Source organism: Rhea americana, unplaced genomic scaffold (assembly GCF_003343005.1).
Source record: "Rhea americana isolate MKP2758 unplaced genomic scaffold, rheAme1 scaffold_58, whole genome shotgun sequence".
NCBI lineage: Eukaryota > Metazoa > Chordata > Aves > Rheiformes > Rheidae > Rhea > Rhea americana.
Window position 1 is genome coordinate 1,394,741 of NW_028186734.1, and position 16,434 is coordinate 1,411,174.

Genomic DNA, 16,434 nt, shown 5'->3' on the forward strand with positions numbered 1-16,434 from the left:
AAAGCACAGCTCAGGCTCAGCTTCAGTTTCAGGAGCAGACTGCAGTAAAGGGGGTATGTGAAAGATAAGGGAGAAGGAAAGACGGAAACATGTCTAACATGCTCTTAGTGACCTTGCTTGAGCGGGGGGGGGTTGGACTAGATGATCTCCAGAAGTCCCTTCCAACCTTACCGATTCTATGATTATACARTTCTATGAAAGGGACATCTGGAAGACAGAAAGGAGAGTCAAACAGATTAAAAAGTTCAAGATGAAAGCAAAGAATCTCAAGCATTATGCAGTGGAATTTGAAAATAGTACAACAGGAGTTAGAGAATTTCTWTTACAACCATATTAAAGTGAAGTGGGATTTAGTATTTAAATCTCTGTAACTCCCTATGGAAATAGGAAGAATGTTAAGAAAAGGGCATTTGAAGGAAAACAAAGAATGAAAAAAATCTGAAGAAATAGGAGCTACATAAAAAATTAAGAAATGCAGAGTTAAAAAAAGGTATGGGGATTAAARTAAACCAGAGCCAGTTCAGAAACTCTAACAAAATGTTTATTTAAATTGTGAAACAAAGGAGAATGTTGTCATTTGATGTTCAGACAAAAGCATAACAATTTGCTAGAGGTTATAAGTAGGAAAATTGTATCAGTAGAGGTTTCTTCTCAAGGGAAACAGCATTTAAGTTAGCAGGATTGAGAACCTTATTTTACCCACAACTTGATGTAGTCTCCCTTCTCTGTTAAAATAACCRACAGGGACCGGCAGGGCTGGAGGTGCCCTTGGGAGCTGGCAGAGCACAAGCACTAGCAATGATCAGGATTTTCATCCATGTGCCTTGGCATGCTTTACCAAGGGCACAGTATCCATTCCCTCCCTGCTTTGTAGCACTAAGCCTTTTGCAAAGTGTCTCGCGGGTCCCCTGCCTCTCTAGCTGGCAGTATGGAGGACCTAGGCACTGAAACTCCAGCTTTTATTTCAGGACTATTTATYTCTTTGGAGGTAGGATCAGACACTCTTCATCCCAAGTGCAGAGATTCATTTTATTTTGTATAATACAAAATAAGCCTACTCTAAAGAAGTAATTAGAATAAACATATGTTTCAGATAAGCGGATAGTGTCAGCAAACTACGAAGGCCCTGCTTGCTTTGTTTTCACTTAAACAGAGCAAGGCTCGAGTATTTGCTGTTGTAAATTGGCTCTGAAAATATTTTTGTGTCTGTTTTGACAATTCCTTTTTTAAAAGTTCAAATGCACCCAACTGGGATTTACGCCAACGATTTCACTGAAAAAACAATACAAGGAAAGAGTCAGACTGTGCTTCAGGAAAATGAACAAATCTATCATGTTGTATGTGGCAACCACAGCAAGGTAAAATTCAAGTAAAATCAAGGTAAAAATCAAGGTAATTTTCCTCAGATGATCTGATTTTACAACTTTTGACCTGTTTGTTGAGAATKTTAAATGAATCTCAAAAGCATAGGACTGAATTTCCCTGCTTTGCTCAGCATCTCTTCAGTGACATCTGATATTTATACATGCTAATACAATAAACACAGCTTCCAGTTATACTCCACATGTACAACCTTATGAGGTGGAACCTAGAGATAATCCTCATATATAAGTATACTGTAATTAAAAGTTTGCAGGAAGTTTTTTCCATTTTTTTTTTTTTGTTGTTGTTCAAGTTGATTATGCATATGCATATGTTTGGGCATTTTAAGATACAAGAAGGTGAAGCCCAAATTTCTGTGAGATATCCTAAGCTATAGGAATGATAGGAATAACTGGTTGTTAAACTTGATCTTGATTTAGAAGTGCTCACATGCTCTCTAYAGAGTGCAACCAAAACAAGAAGCAGCTTCGGATGTACAAGTGAAAGTTTCCCCTTTTACTTCTGAGTAAATTATTATAAAGTCTGTGAAGCAGTAAGAAAGCTATTTTTCACTTAAGACAGATGACAAGACATAAATCATACCTGGAAGCTATCAGCACCAACTTCTTTCATTGAGACAAACTCTATAAATCAAAAAAAAAAAAATCATTCTAATTTCAGTTATCACCAGATGCAGTTAGTCTATTGAAAATCAGAAATCTGAAGTATTCAAAAGCATGAAAAATGCACCATAAACCCTGATGAAGCTGATGAGGTTCTTGAAAGTGTTTCCTGATAAGTAGGGCTTTTAGGAAARTGGCATCAGAACTTCCAAATGTAATCAGAACACCTTGTAAAAACTCTGTCATTCCATCAACTTGTGTTCCTGTTTTTCTCTCAAAGGCCAGAAGATATACAAAAGAATCTGATTTCAGAGCAAGTAGTTCAAGCTAAGACACRTTTACCTAAACAACGACTTCCTAGAGAGTCCTAGCCGATCAAGTCATTTCARCTCTTTGTGAACTGAATATATATTTGTGATTCCAATTTTGAAGATCCTATACTTCTAAAACAAATTCATTTTTTATTAAAATAAACACCTCCTTTGACCTGATATTTAATATATTCAGTTAATATGAAACAAAAGGAGTAAAAATAATCTTAACTGCCAAAACCTCAATACATCTCTACTCCTCCAAGTTGCACACTATGTAAATAAGATTAATTTGACTTTTAYTTTCACTCAAATAAGCAATTAATAACAATAATAATTGCAAAAAATCTTGGCTCATATTGATTCTCCAAAAACCATTATCTGAATGGCATTGCCTGGTTTCTTACCTAAAATTAGGACACAATTAGTACACAATTAGCCAACAGTTCYCATTTATTTGAATATAGACTGATCACATAGATGTATTCTTTTCCAGTAGAAACAAGGCCATGAGAATCCATTCCATGTTTAACTATTTGAACTAAATTTGAAAATATAGTGTATTATATATGGGAAATAGATTTACTATCCTAGGTCTTGAGRTTTCTGGGCTTTTTACTGTGGAGTAAGAGACTGCTCTACACAAAGGTGAGCCAGGCAGTTTTCCCCACAGAACTTGGAATTTGCATTGCTTCTGTATCTAGAGATTTTCTCATAACTTCATATGGGCTGGAGTTCAACACCYGCTAATCTGAGAAGTGACCCACTTGCATACCAAAAGCTAACACTCAAAATAAAGYCCTACTCAAGATAAAACCCGAGGAGTAACAGCATGGCTGTTCATGTCTTTTTAATCCTTGCTTTAAATGCCTCTCAGCTGTTTGCAAAGAAGCACTCTAAAGAYTGACACATCACTGCTGAAACCCAGTCTTCCTGATTTATGTATATGAATTGTCTGCTATACTCTTGCCTCTGCCCAGGCAGAACTTACTAGATAAAGAACTAATATTTGGTTCTAGTTTTGTTTGGCTCCTTCAGAAAGGTATGAAATCTGACAGCTGAGATTGTCCAGTAGGGCTGTCACATGCCTTCAGCTGCCTGAACGCTGCGCTGCGTCGGTAGCTTTCATTCTGCTTTCCTTCACGGTGGTTTCCTTTTGCTTGAATGAGCCCTTTGGCGCCAATTGTCAGCTCTAGCATTTCCTCCCCAGCCTAGGGCCTGTGCTGCACRTCCGAGAGCAGGTCACACACTGTGTTTCACACAGGGCAGCTTTTGTCACAGCACTGGTTTTAATACGTGCATGCCCTTGGAGCAGAAAACGTGAAACAGTCATCCCACCTCCCTCCACCCAGCAGACCATCGTTACTTCACTGTATCCGGAATGTCTTGAGTGGCCCAGAAGCCAGAGGCATGAGGGATAACAGATAATACTCCTACGAGAAAAGAAAGAGGACCATGATCCTGACAGTGGTGAAGCTAAACTTTGGGCACTGACCTAGCAACTTGTGTAGAGAACATGGGGCCTCCTCAGAAAAGCATAGGACGTTTTCCGTTTTTTGCAGCATAAGTGCCCATAAGTGAATGTATGGGCTCAGGCTCTTAACGTGAATTCATAGATGTGATTTTTTTTCCCCTTAGTTTTCATGATTTTTTTCCACAGCAGATCTGGTCTGAAAGCTGTAGCAAATGAGCCTTTTACATCACTGTTACATTGTAAGATAGGGTGTGAATGCTTTCTCATGCCTTCTGTTTTTTGTTTTGATAGTTAGAAATTCCACACACRCTTAGGATGTTTACTAGGAACTGTCTAGTTTGATATGCTCTGCTCAGATCTTGACAATACATGTTGCAGAAAATTGGKTTTAATGAAAGAAAGAAGACAATATAAATTAGAGATGATACTCCTTTGGTGCTTTTTTTTGTTTTACATGCACTAATTTTTCAGCAGGATGTTAAGTGTTTGGCARGTTAAGGCCCTTCCTATCAGTGAAAGATCTGCTTTTCTAATCTTATTTATAGGTGCATCTCCAGCCTACCTCAAAATAGTAGCATGTCAACATGGATAGTTTCCATATCTGTGCTTAAAGCATCAGGGCAAGTGCAACTCCAACACCACCAAAACAATAAGAAAGTAAGACGCAAATGGATTCTTTTCCATATGGTTTTCCATTTAGAGTAATGTGGTGCTGTGTGTAGCTAAGTGGGACCCTAAATGTAGCTTTTATTGTAGGCTAGTTTTATATTGATGTCAATATGTGTCTTCAGAAGCATACCTAGTTTTATCACAAATGTCAAAGAGGTTCTGGGTTGGCATGTGAGGTGATATGTTACTTCAGTTTTTATGACTATTCCTCAGATATCAAAGGTCTAGTAGAACAGAAAGCACCCGAACAAGTACACATTGAAGAGAAAGAGCATCATTTACTCTACTGTCTCTCCACAGCAGGGCTGGGTTTCCTTGTCTGATCCATCTGGACAGCTGAACTCAATGCCATGAACATCTTCATTTGCATTATAGCTCTTTCATGATTATCCTGGCTTTGCCAGGATTTTTGATGGAATACACTGGAAATAAACCCCATATGAGAGCCTATTAACAAGCATCTATCTCAGCATTATAGCCTGAAATACAAATATCTCTTTTGAAGAAAATCAATCATTTTCCTCTAAGAAGGCAAAAAAAAAAAGAAAAAACATAGCATATAATTGATGTTTTCTTAATGCTACTACATCGTTACTGTGARACTAAAAAGAGCTATGCAATGAAATTATGAAAAGAGGGCCATGGTTTGTTATCTACTTTTTCAGCTTTCACGATGACATGATTAACTATGTAATTAGTAGAGTCATTAATAAAGTTAGAAGAGATCACTCATAAGTGTTTAAAGCACTCTGATCCATTACTGTAGAAATCTTTGAAGGTTAATGCATAGGTCTCATTCTGGAGTATAGAGGAATACCCACATGAGCATCAGATTTCGCCCTAACTCTCATTTATAGACTTAAGRGGCAGAAAAGAATGTTGAATTTTCAAGCTTTAATTAGCCAAAAGATGTGTCATATCCCTGAGGCATATCCCTGGGGAGGGAGTCAGTATGTAAACAATGTCCTTTGACAGTAATATGGGGGCAGTAAACCATGCATTTACAGTTTCAGATCTTGTCTGCCATAAAACAGAGTACAAACCTTAAATATATTTCTTTCTGTAAACTTTGCAATATGCTAACAATGCAAAGTTCTGTTGCAAAATTCAATTTACAAGAAAAACCAATGCATTCTTACCACATTCTACTTCCTCTAAACAGCTTCCATTATTTATTATATTTCAGAAATTTGCATCCTGCCATCTCAGGATTGAGCTTGCCTGATCGGTACTGAGTAATTCAGACATTGAACACTGTGTTAGCTGCAGAGCTTTATCCAAAGATAAAAATCCRTTGGTAACCAGGCTTCATGTGTTCTGCTGATCACAGAGTTATTGGCTAACAAATTTTTTAGTTTACACAAGCAATGAAACAATCCTGAAAAAAMCTCAGCAGTTTCAATGGATTTATGGGTGAGGCAAGTCCTGACTGCAAAGGACAGCTGAAACATGCATAATGTGATGATTTTCTTCTGCTGATTAGCAAAAAACAGGCAAGCCAAAGCAAATGGGAAGTAAATGCAGCTTTGAAACTCTGAATGTCAAGTATTATTAACGTATTAACACTGTGGCTATATTAACATTTCTAATTACATGCTCCATTTAGGCAAAATTTACTGGAAACTCTTATGTCGTACAGAAAACGATGCTGAGCATCATGCCTGCTCTCCGGTTAGTGGGGCAGTGTGGTCTTACCAGGCTAAGGTGAGGCGGTAGCTCTCAGATGGAGAAGGGCACCGTAGAGGAAGCAGAGGGACATGGCTCTGGGTATGGGATTGCCACCGACAGCTGGTAGCCTGTGGCGAGGATTGAGGAGAGCAGTCCCTTCTCATGAAACCTTAAGGGAATCAGCTCRTGCTGAAGGATTTAAACGTTTGCACTGGCACTATCAACCTGCATGACAAGGATGAAAAGAAAAATGGATGGAAAACGACCTAAAAAAATAGACCTCTGTTTACTTAAGTCACCTGGGTAATTATTTGCATATCTTAGTGTCTTAATTCCTAAATTCCTTTATCCTTCATTTGAAATGATTTGCTAGCCACTGGTATTATGCTCTATGTCCCCATGCAATTTATTCTACAGCCAGTAATTTTGACTCATCATATAACAACTAGCAGATTATTTTCTGCTCTCCTTTCATACACACAGCAGAAAGCAAGGTCTTGGGTAGCTATGAAAAAAATGTTTTAAAGCATACAATTCTGCAAATATTTATACATACATTAGAAATTATCAAATGTAGTTAGAGTTCATTTTCAATAAAGGAAAATAYATTATTTCAACAAACTTAGATTCTGGCAAATTTTAAAATTTCCCATCATTTTATTTATGGTTGTCCTTTAAGGATCAACCATACGAAGATTAACAATTTTTGAACATTCTTTATATTTTTATGCAACTCTCCATCATTCAGTATCTTCTTTGTTGTTGGGAAAAGTAAAGGAAAGCTCATTCCTATTGCCACAACATATTGACTTTTTCATTATAACTAGGTAGCAAATATAATCAGAAGTGGATTTCCAACTCTTTTTTTTTTGACTGAAAAATATCTTTTTGTCTTGCTATCTGTATAGCCAACTCCATGTTCACAGTGCACTGAAATTAGCTGTACAAGATGTGCCTGTTCTTCACTCCCTCACTAAATAACATAAAAAGGAACTGCAAATACTCACTGAAAGGAAAACTTTGACTAAAACAGTGACTAAAACTAGTTAAATATTTGTCCAATTGCATCAAAGTCTGTATCACATTTCAGAAAATTTGAGCTCATTCAGATTTTRGTTCCTCTGTTATGGAGAAATATGAGAGCATAGTCTTTCCTAAGGGTTAGGTTTCATGCTAGTGCAAATAAACGGAAATTACCTTATTAAGTCAGAAGATGTAGGAAACATTTAATTCAGGTAACTTTGCTGATATTTTCTTGGAAAAAAACATAGGAATGGTTTAAGACTCATATATCTGAGTATTAAATTGGTAAAGCTAATGGTATGACTTCATTACATTTTAATAAAACATTTGAGCTCTCTGTGTATGTAGGGAATGGGGTCAGATATTTTAATTTTTCCTCCAGTTATCTTCACAGAGGACTACTGAAAAAATCTGCAAAAAAAATGAAATAGCTCATTGTTAATGTAAAGTTTACAGTTTGGGGTCAAATTTTCCTTATCTAATAATTCTGTCCCACTAGAAATTAATGACAGTAGTGAAAGCCTGCTAGATAAGACAAAATATGCAATCAAGAATTCTTCATCAAGAGTATTTGCTTTATTTCTATAGAAATTGACACAAATTTTACTAGAGAAGCCCTTTTCCTTTAAAATATCTTTGAACACTACTTTCAAAGCATTTATGTTGTAGTAGAAATGCCACATTGTAAAATGTAGCTTTAAAATACAGTTAGCGCTCCTAGATGAAAAAGTTGTGATTTCCCTTAAATAAKGCTTAAATCAATAATGCTGTATTCTTAGGATCACTTTTGCTTTCACACAACTTAAAATTATACATACAAAATAAGTGGATTTGCTCTTAGTCTAATATAACCCTGCGTAGTCTTCGTCTAAATATAACTCGTTGCAAATGTGGTCACTACCACATACAAAAATATCCTAATAAAAATGCATAACAAACTATTAATGGCTTAATAAAATGGGACATCTGAATCCCACTTTGAGGTAGGGTAGGATAATATTGCTAAATAATGCGAAATGAGTATWAAGTCCTTTCATATGGCTTTCTAATAAATGGTGTGCAAATACTGTCATTTATCCAGTTGTATTGCATGGGTTCAGCAATGCTGTGTACTGAGTCAGCCCTATGCAGCAGAAGTACATTATATTTTAGTGGCTGTGTCAATCTGTATCTTTACTGTAAATGTTAAGATTAATCATCAGGTAGTTAAAGAAAATGTCCTTATGTGGAAAAAAACACACATATAAAAAACATATAGAATAGAAAAACAATCCTAAAAATCTGAAGAGCATGAAAATTGGTAAGACAYGTTTACTACCTATCTTGCCGAACAAGTGGACTATCAACTGCCTTTGAGAATCACATGCCTTTGGTGAAGGCTAGAAAAATGACATCTCTACTTGCAGATGATATCGTGCCACACTTATCCGAGACGAGAACTGAGGAGAGCAGTTCCTCTAGCTGGACTGAGACGAGAAAGAGGGAGAACGTAAGAGACATTAAGAATCTGGCATCTATCCATGATTAGACTGAAAGCTRAAAACTTAGGCTGGCACTCACATGTGTTACAATTCCCTAATTACACACTTACATGATGGAATATAATTGGCCATCAGGAAAAAATATCTAGTTAGGAAGCTTTTAACATTTCCCCAAATCAATGGATCAGGTAAATGTGTAATTACTGGCTTATTAAAATGCAAATGGCTTAGTTGCCAAACTGAGTAGAGTGTGTATCTCTACTAAAAGCGGTGTGTGTTTGTAGCTTTCTAGTGACGGAAATATATTTATTTACTGATAGTTTTTTTAASGTCATCAGCCTTTCTTAAAATTTAATTAAAAAATAAATATGAAAAGAATCAATTTTAATACAAAGTAACATCTACTATTTCTTTGTCGTTGGCTATTTTGTCAAAGTGTCATTTCAATAGAGCAAAAATGAATTTATTGCTAAGAAATACTTTCAAAATCATAAAAAATGTAATTTAACTTTAATCCTCTTTGCTTGGAAAACTCTGATTTTTCCTATTGACTTTGTATTTCAAAAATGATCCACATGCAATGTTATCAGAGAAATTTTAGATCACATTAGTATTTACTGACCATAAGCATTCTGCCCTGACCTTAAGTACGAAAATGTTGCCAATCTTGTGTAAGACACCGCTGGAGTTAATGAAATCTGAAATACTTCTTTGGTCAAGCGTGTATTGTCGTGGCAACCTTTACATAATTTCATGATGCATCGTTCATTCAAACAGAAATTTCTTGTTTCTGTTTAGTAAGAGTTGCATTAGATTTTAATCATTGTTTTAAAAAATATAGAAATAACACAAACAGAAAAATTATTTTTAGGATGGATAACTATTCGTTGTTTCCACAGTCACTTAACTCCCATACCATAAAATTCATCAAATAGCATGCATGCATATGTATGTATGGGTATGTGACCATTTAAAGAATATTGTTTGTGCATAACACATGTGGATACATATGTTTGCATACATGCATGTAGATAGCTTTGATTTACATTCTGTATGTTGCAAAATTGTACAGGATTGTCTCCTCCTATATTACGGAGACCAGATTTATGAATGCTGAATGTCACTTTCTAGGTTCTATTAAAGATAAAAAAGAGATATTTTTGATGGTKTTGTTCTTTAGTAGTAGATGCTTCAAGAAAGCCTGAATGCAAAAGCTCTTTTTCCGTTCCGCTCATATATTGCTATTCCCCTCTGCTCAATTCCTCCTACATTTAGATTATATCTATGCCATATTATGCACTATTATATTATCACATTAAAGAATGTTCAAACATTCATCTGGTTGCACAGCCATGTAACCAGATCTTAGCTATAAACAGAAAGGATACTGCAGAGTTAACCCACAGACATTTATTAGAATTCTGATTTGTGTTGAAATTTGTGTACACATTTCCTGAAACAAGACAGTGCTTTTTAAAAGGGTAGATTAAGCTTCTTCATAAAATCTGTTAASTACACACACAACAAACTCARTAAAAGCAGGCTACTAGATATTCCTTTCCTCTGTTGTCTATTGCTAAATTCTTTGGGACAGGATTTGTCTTTTAATACATGTTTTTACAGTACCTAGCCTAGGTGTTTATATGGTTTACCAAAGTAAACTACTACTGGATAAGGATAGCAAAAATAATAAAAATCAATAGAAAATAATAAAAGCAACCTTCTGTTTCTTCCTTTGTTCAAGAATTAAAATATTGCYGTGCTTTTAAAGTATTGTAAGTACTTATTACCATATAAAGATGCAACAWTTGATATCAACTGATGTGTACTTCAGATAGCTAGATGACATCTGATGCTGTCAAGAAAAAGATGGAAAAAAACTTTCTTCTTGTTTTCTTGACTTTAACAACTGGACTATCCATTGTAAATGTGAATGTCAGTCAAAGACTCCTGGGGCTTTCTCAGAATACATTTCTAATTTTTTTTTTCTTTCAACTGAAATGATACTCAACAAGAGAAACTTTGCAGTGGCTTCCAAGATGTAAAAAGTCATATGAAATTCATCTCTAATTTTGTACCTTTTGACATAAAAAGTATTACAGAGCTTACAAAGCTACACTGTTGCCCAATAATTCATCTTAAAAAATAAATATTTTTTTTCTACAAAGGTCTCATCTTAGTTGTATTTTATAAACAATGGGACTTATAGRTTGATAGAAATTGAATGCTTGGACTGGTAAGTTTACAGTGGACTTCCTTGCTGTGAATGTGAAAACTTCAATTTTGGTAAAAAGGTAAAAGTTGACACTAATGTSAGATCTTACTTTTAAAGCTTTCTCTTTGTATCATGTAGTTGCCTGTGCTGTTGGTGACTATGTTTCTTATGCTAATCATTCATATTGAGGTTTATTGAGTACTGCACAACAGATTTTTTTGCAAAATCAGAGGAAAAACAGAGCRTAGAACAAACTCCCAAATATGCTCGCAGAAAACAGTAAAACCCACTGATGGGATTCTGGTGTAGCACCTAGCAAGGATGCTCTATAGTCAACAAAGAGAGATGGACACTTCCACATTGGAATTCATCCTATCTTGAACTAGGTGACTAGAACAGATGGTATATTATCCCTCGGAGGCGTCTATATCTCTCTATTGACTAAAACAAGATCTTAGATAACTCATTTAACCAATTCAGCTAACTTTTTTATACATAAAGTTAGACAAGTACCAATTAAGTCTTACAATAATATTTCTAGTGTATCATAGTTTTGTTTATAAATAAATAACTAAAAGTTTTGAATGAAATAGAAAAGAAAGCCTTCATGGTAAACATTGCAAATGCTCAGACAGTTCAAAATGATATTTCAGCAAGATAATTCTCCGTCTTTATGCACCTTAGTTATATGCATCCTATGCATCCTTAGTTTATGCATCCTAGTTATATGCCAAACTCATATATTGGGTTTGAGGCATCCCATCAAGTTTTGCAATGTTTATATTGATTTTCTGGTTAGATTAAAAACTAAGCCTTCTCTTTCAAAGTTCTCAAGGACTATGTACTTTTTTCTTCTCTAATTTCATACTGGTACTTTCAAACTCTTATTGAGTTTTTTCTGCATTAGGGAGCTTTGATTCTACAATAACTTTAAGCACTCACTATGAGTAAGATGGCAGCAGTGGTTCATTTTCTCTGAAACAACAGCTCTAATACTCTCTCTGGGAGCACGGCTCACAGCTCAGGGCTCTGCTGAATAGAGATGTTGAATCCTTAATAGCCAGTTTCCTGTTTGAAGGTTTTCAGATATTACCTTTAGAGAAAAAAAAAGTCATAACTTTCTATTTTCACCTTCAGGAGGGAGAGTGAAGGAGCTACTCCACCTTTTGCCTGAAAAATTATTCATTATTCTAATTGGAATTGATGAGAATTAAAAGAACTARAATGACCATCTTATGGTTAAGGCACTAGACTGGAACTCAGAAAGATATAAGATGAATTACCCGTGCTTGATTTCCCATTTTTCCAATGATGGAAAAAAGACTTCYTTGCCTCTCAACAGATGTTGGAATACTTGTTGATATTTTCTTGGTTGGCAAATATTTAAAGGTTTTTGGTCACAAACATGCATACATCCGCACAACAACATATACTGATTATTGTATGCTTGCACCCATCTAATTTTTTTTGGAAACCATAACTCTCTTCTAGTTTTTATAGCCAAAACGTGGCGTTCGCTCAAGCAGAGAAACAACTCACATATAAAGAACCATTTGCCAAATTGATGGCCAAGTAAATACTGTGTAGAAAAAGGCCACATAAAGACTAGTCTAATACTGCTTATAACTGAAGCTAAAAACTTAATAGAAAAAAAAGTAAATTGAAATAGAGTTAGTAATAAGCCTGATGTTTCAATGACAGCTCTTGAAATCTCTCTAAGTTCACTTTGATATACAGTCATAATATATATTTGTGGATAGGCTACGAATTTTCAGTCAGTSAGCTGATTTTAAAATGATGTAAAATTTTGTTGCACTATGAGCCAACTGAAATCTCCATCACAGTAAAATGACTGAGTTATATGGCAGCCCTATTTGAGTTCCTGTGTAATATGATCATGCTACACAAATCTTTGTTGTATTTCTTCTTCTCTATTATTTGATAGAAACGCTCACATTCTTCTTAATGTTTTATCTGCTTCTGCTATTTATTCCTRTTTGAATTCTTCCACATAGATATTTATATTGCAAAGGTTTCATAACTAAGTCTGATTTCAAAATCAGATTCAAAGCAAGGCTACTTGGGCTCTGTAGGGAGTAAAAATATGAATATTAATAGCTAAAAATGACTATGGATCAGTCCAAGAGTCCGTCTGAGATCAGATCTTCTTTTTAAGGTCAATGAGCAATACATAAGGAATCCAGACAATCATTGTGGAGAAGATTTCATTTGTATAAGAAGGGAGAAAAAATACCTGAACAAATCTATTTATTTTTCAAATGAAATTTTCTGAATCAGTGATTCTTGAAATTTACTTTGTGCTTTCAGTGAGTCTTTAAATAACAGTCCATTTTGCTTTGACTTGAAGCTGGAAAAAGACAACTAGAAAGAGACAAGCTGGCATGTTTAACYGTGCCAGAGACAGAGAGAGCATTCAAATAAAATGTGTCAGCTAAATTCTGGATTCCCCTAAGAGATCGACAGAAGGCAGTTAACAAAATTTATGATTTGACCCATACTAATTAACTAAGTCAGAGAGCTGCGAAAGACTCTATAGAGGATCTCCAAGTGACTGTGTAATTTTATGTAGAGATCTCATATGTTATTTCAAGCAAACATGAAGAACAGCTAGCTGAAATAGTCATTAAAAATACTGTTATGTAACAGTACTGCAAATTGACCTTCATTTTAATCAAAATGTTTCTTATACCTGAATATTGATAAAAAATTTTGAATATTCTTTGTAATATATACAGCTGCTTAATTACAGTAGCTAAATAGCAAGACATTATAAAAGAGTTAATTCAATAGTTATATATATTTTAAAAATTCTTTCTGAACCATAAGCAGATTTATTCTGAAATTTGTGAAAGTCAGGTCAAGATTGAGTTTGGATCAAAAYGTGCACCCTTTTTCTAATCACTTTCTAAAAAATTCATTTAGTTCTGCAATAGAACCTTGCATAATGATGTCTGTAAAGGTGGAAATATAGGACATCCTTGGAAGTGAGAAAACATGAACTGCAAAGCAAGTAGGGATAAACATGTCTGAGGCTGAGAAACAGAGGTACACATCAGAGGGAGGCTTTGGTGTCCTACAAATGTCAAATTTGATCTGCATTTTTTTTTAAAGAACATTTCTAGCATTTTTTCTTATCCAGAGAGATCCTTCACAGCACTCTGATGAGAGGAGAAAAAAAGTTCCATATCACAACAAGAGTTCAGCTACTGAATTGAGTATAGGGAGCTTTACTTTCTTATATTACTTCTCCAGCACAGAAAGAAAAATACATTATTGGAATGGTAGGCCATGTTACAAATRCATTATTTGTGTCAGATGCAAAATATGATTTGCAGTTTTTTATTGTATCAAGAAAAGAACTAAGAGAGCAAAAAGCAATAGAGAGAGAAAAAAGAAAAATTCATAAGAAGAAACATCATGAGGAGGGAGGGTGTCTTTACCGCTATGTTAGGTATGAAAAGAAAAAGAAATCTCTTTTCTCCTTTTAGGAGATATTGGAAAAGATTAACTGCAGATGGTTTAATTTCAGAATAAATCACCCAGGTACAGTTCTGTAACACATCATTATGTCAGACTGCTTAGTCCAGTTCAACAGAAAAGGGAAAGAAAGATTGATCTTATCTTTCCTTCAGTTTTTATCCGCTGCCTGTGGCTCCTTTGGAGGAACTTCCTAGGTTCAGACTAAGCAGGAGTGGAAGCAGCTTTGCTGAAATACCAGCCAAGGAGAGCTGACCGGGCAGAGCTCTGCAGACTCTATTATTTACACTAGACTTGAGGGGACACACTTTGTATATGCTATGTTTTTCTGTGGCTTCTGCTCTGCATATGGATATCTGCTACCTCTATGTGCCTCCTATATAATATATTTCTCTGGTAAACATGGGATCAGCCTGGGTATTGCAGCTTGTGACCAASCAGTTTTCCCTCAACAAGTCAGGAAGAGAAATGCCTGGGAAAGAATTGAATTTTCGGTCTCTATGGCAGGACAGAAACACCTGGTAAAATTATCATGATTCAAAGGCTCTGCACAGTAGAAACCAGAGCAGCGAGTTACATCACAGCRGGACAGTAACGTGTCAGCCTCTGGGGACTGCAACAGCTGCAGGATWTTTCCACAGGACTTAAGAAAGAAGGAAAGATTTCCTTTCCGAGCCAAATGAAAGAAGTGGGGACTSTTCCTGACAAGGCTTCCCTTTGAGAATATCTTTTTGAAATAGCACTACGTGGCTGCAGCTCTCTCTGCGAGTGACTGGAGAGGCTGTGGAAAGAAAAAGGATGAAGATTGCYGGGTGACAGCTCTGGAGGGACGCCGACATCCACACTGCAATTCACTCGCCCAATCACAGCGCAATTCTTCTTGGACTTTCTGTCAGCTTTGAAACCCTTTCCCTTCTCCATTAGACACTGCCTGAAGAGCTAGCATAGTATTTTTAAATTGTGTCTCATCACATGAAACGTATATGGATGGATGGGCCATTTGAGCTAGCAGGCTGCACCCAATTGCGTTGATCTTTACTTAGATTTGAAAGCATCCTCTCCAAAATGCTCGAAGTTGCACAGGAGAAAAAAGGCAGCTCAGGGGAGGGAGTCCAAGTCAGTTCTCTGCTACACTAATTCCCCGGTTTAATGTAGAAGACTACCTGAACAAATTGCTTGACTAAAAAGTCATTATTACCCAGAGTCATTGTGATCTGGGCCTAGAAAAAGAAATAAATGATCTTATTCAGGCACGGAATTCTGCTGCTGTCATCATCCTGGCACTTGGGAACCGGAGACCGTTTGTGTTGGCGGTTAATCTAGGAGTTAGGACTTTCTATAGAGCTGTGCTCACACTGTGAAATTCAGTGTAAGAAAGTAAAATTAGAAAAAAATCTACTGCTTTCTAAATTTTGTTGAGTTTTCAACACCTTGTATTGTAAGAAAGAGCCCCCTTGGAGCCTGTACAGCAGCGCTAGAGAGAGACTTCAAGGTTTCCTTTMTACATACATGTTTTACTCCACTAAAACAATACAAAACTAAAAAACATATTTTCTCTACTTAAAAAAAATTTTTGCTTGCAGCTCTGTTGTTTTCTACCCACATACCTTAGCAAACAATAGTATTTGAACAATATACTAAGGTTCCTCTGCCTTCATGTACTCACTAACCAACATCGTATCATTATTACTACGTGTTTCAGGTCAGATGAGGACAGTTTCCACCACAAACTAGCCCTCCTTCTTAACATAATAGCCTAATGATAAATTAGGTAATGAGAAAAAAATTGGCTCCTGTTAAATAACTGGAAGTGTTTTTGTTTACTTCAGTGGGCTCAGGATGTCATCTTTGATTTCTCATTTCCATTGGTGGATGAAATGCTGATGAGAAAAAAGGCTGCAGTCTTACCATTAATAAAACACTGTCTTATATGACTTAATATCCTCTTCCAGAACCCATATATTGTTAAAAAGGTATGCATTCTCCTCCTTAAAAATATTTCCCACTTCCCCAACCCCCACACCTCAGCTGACAAATTTCAGATGCTCTGAAGTGACTGGAAACCATTTGGATGTAATGGTCTTGCTGYTTATCACTTGAGAAGTAACTC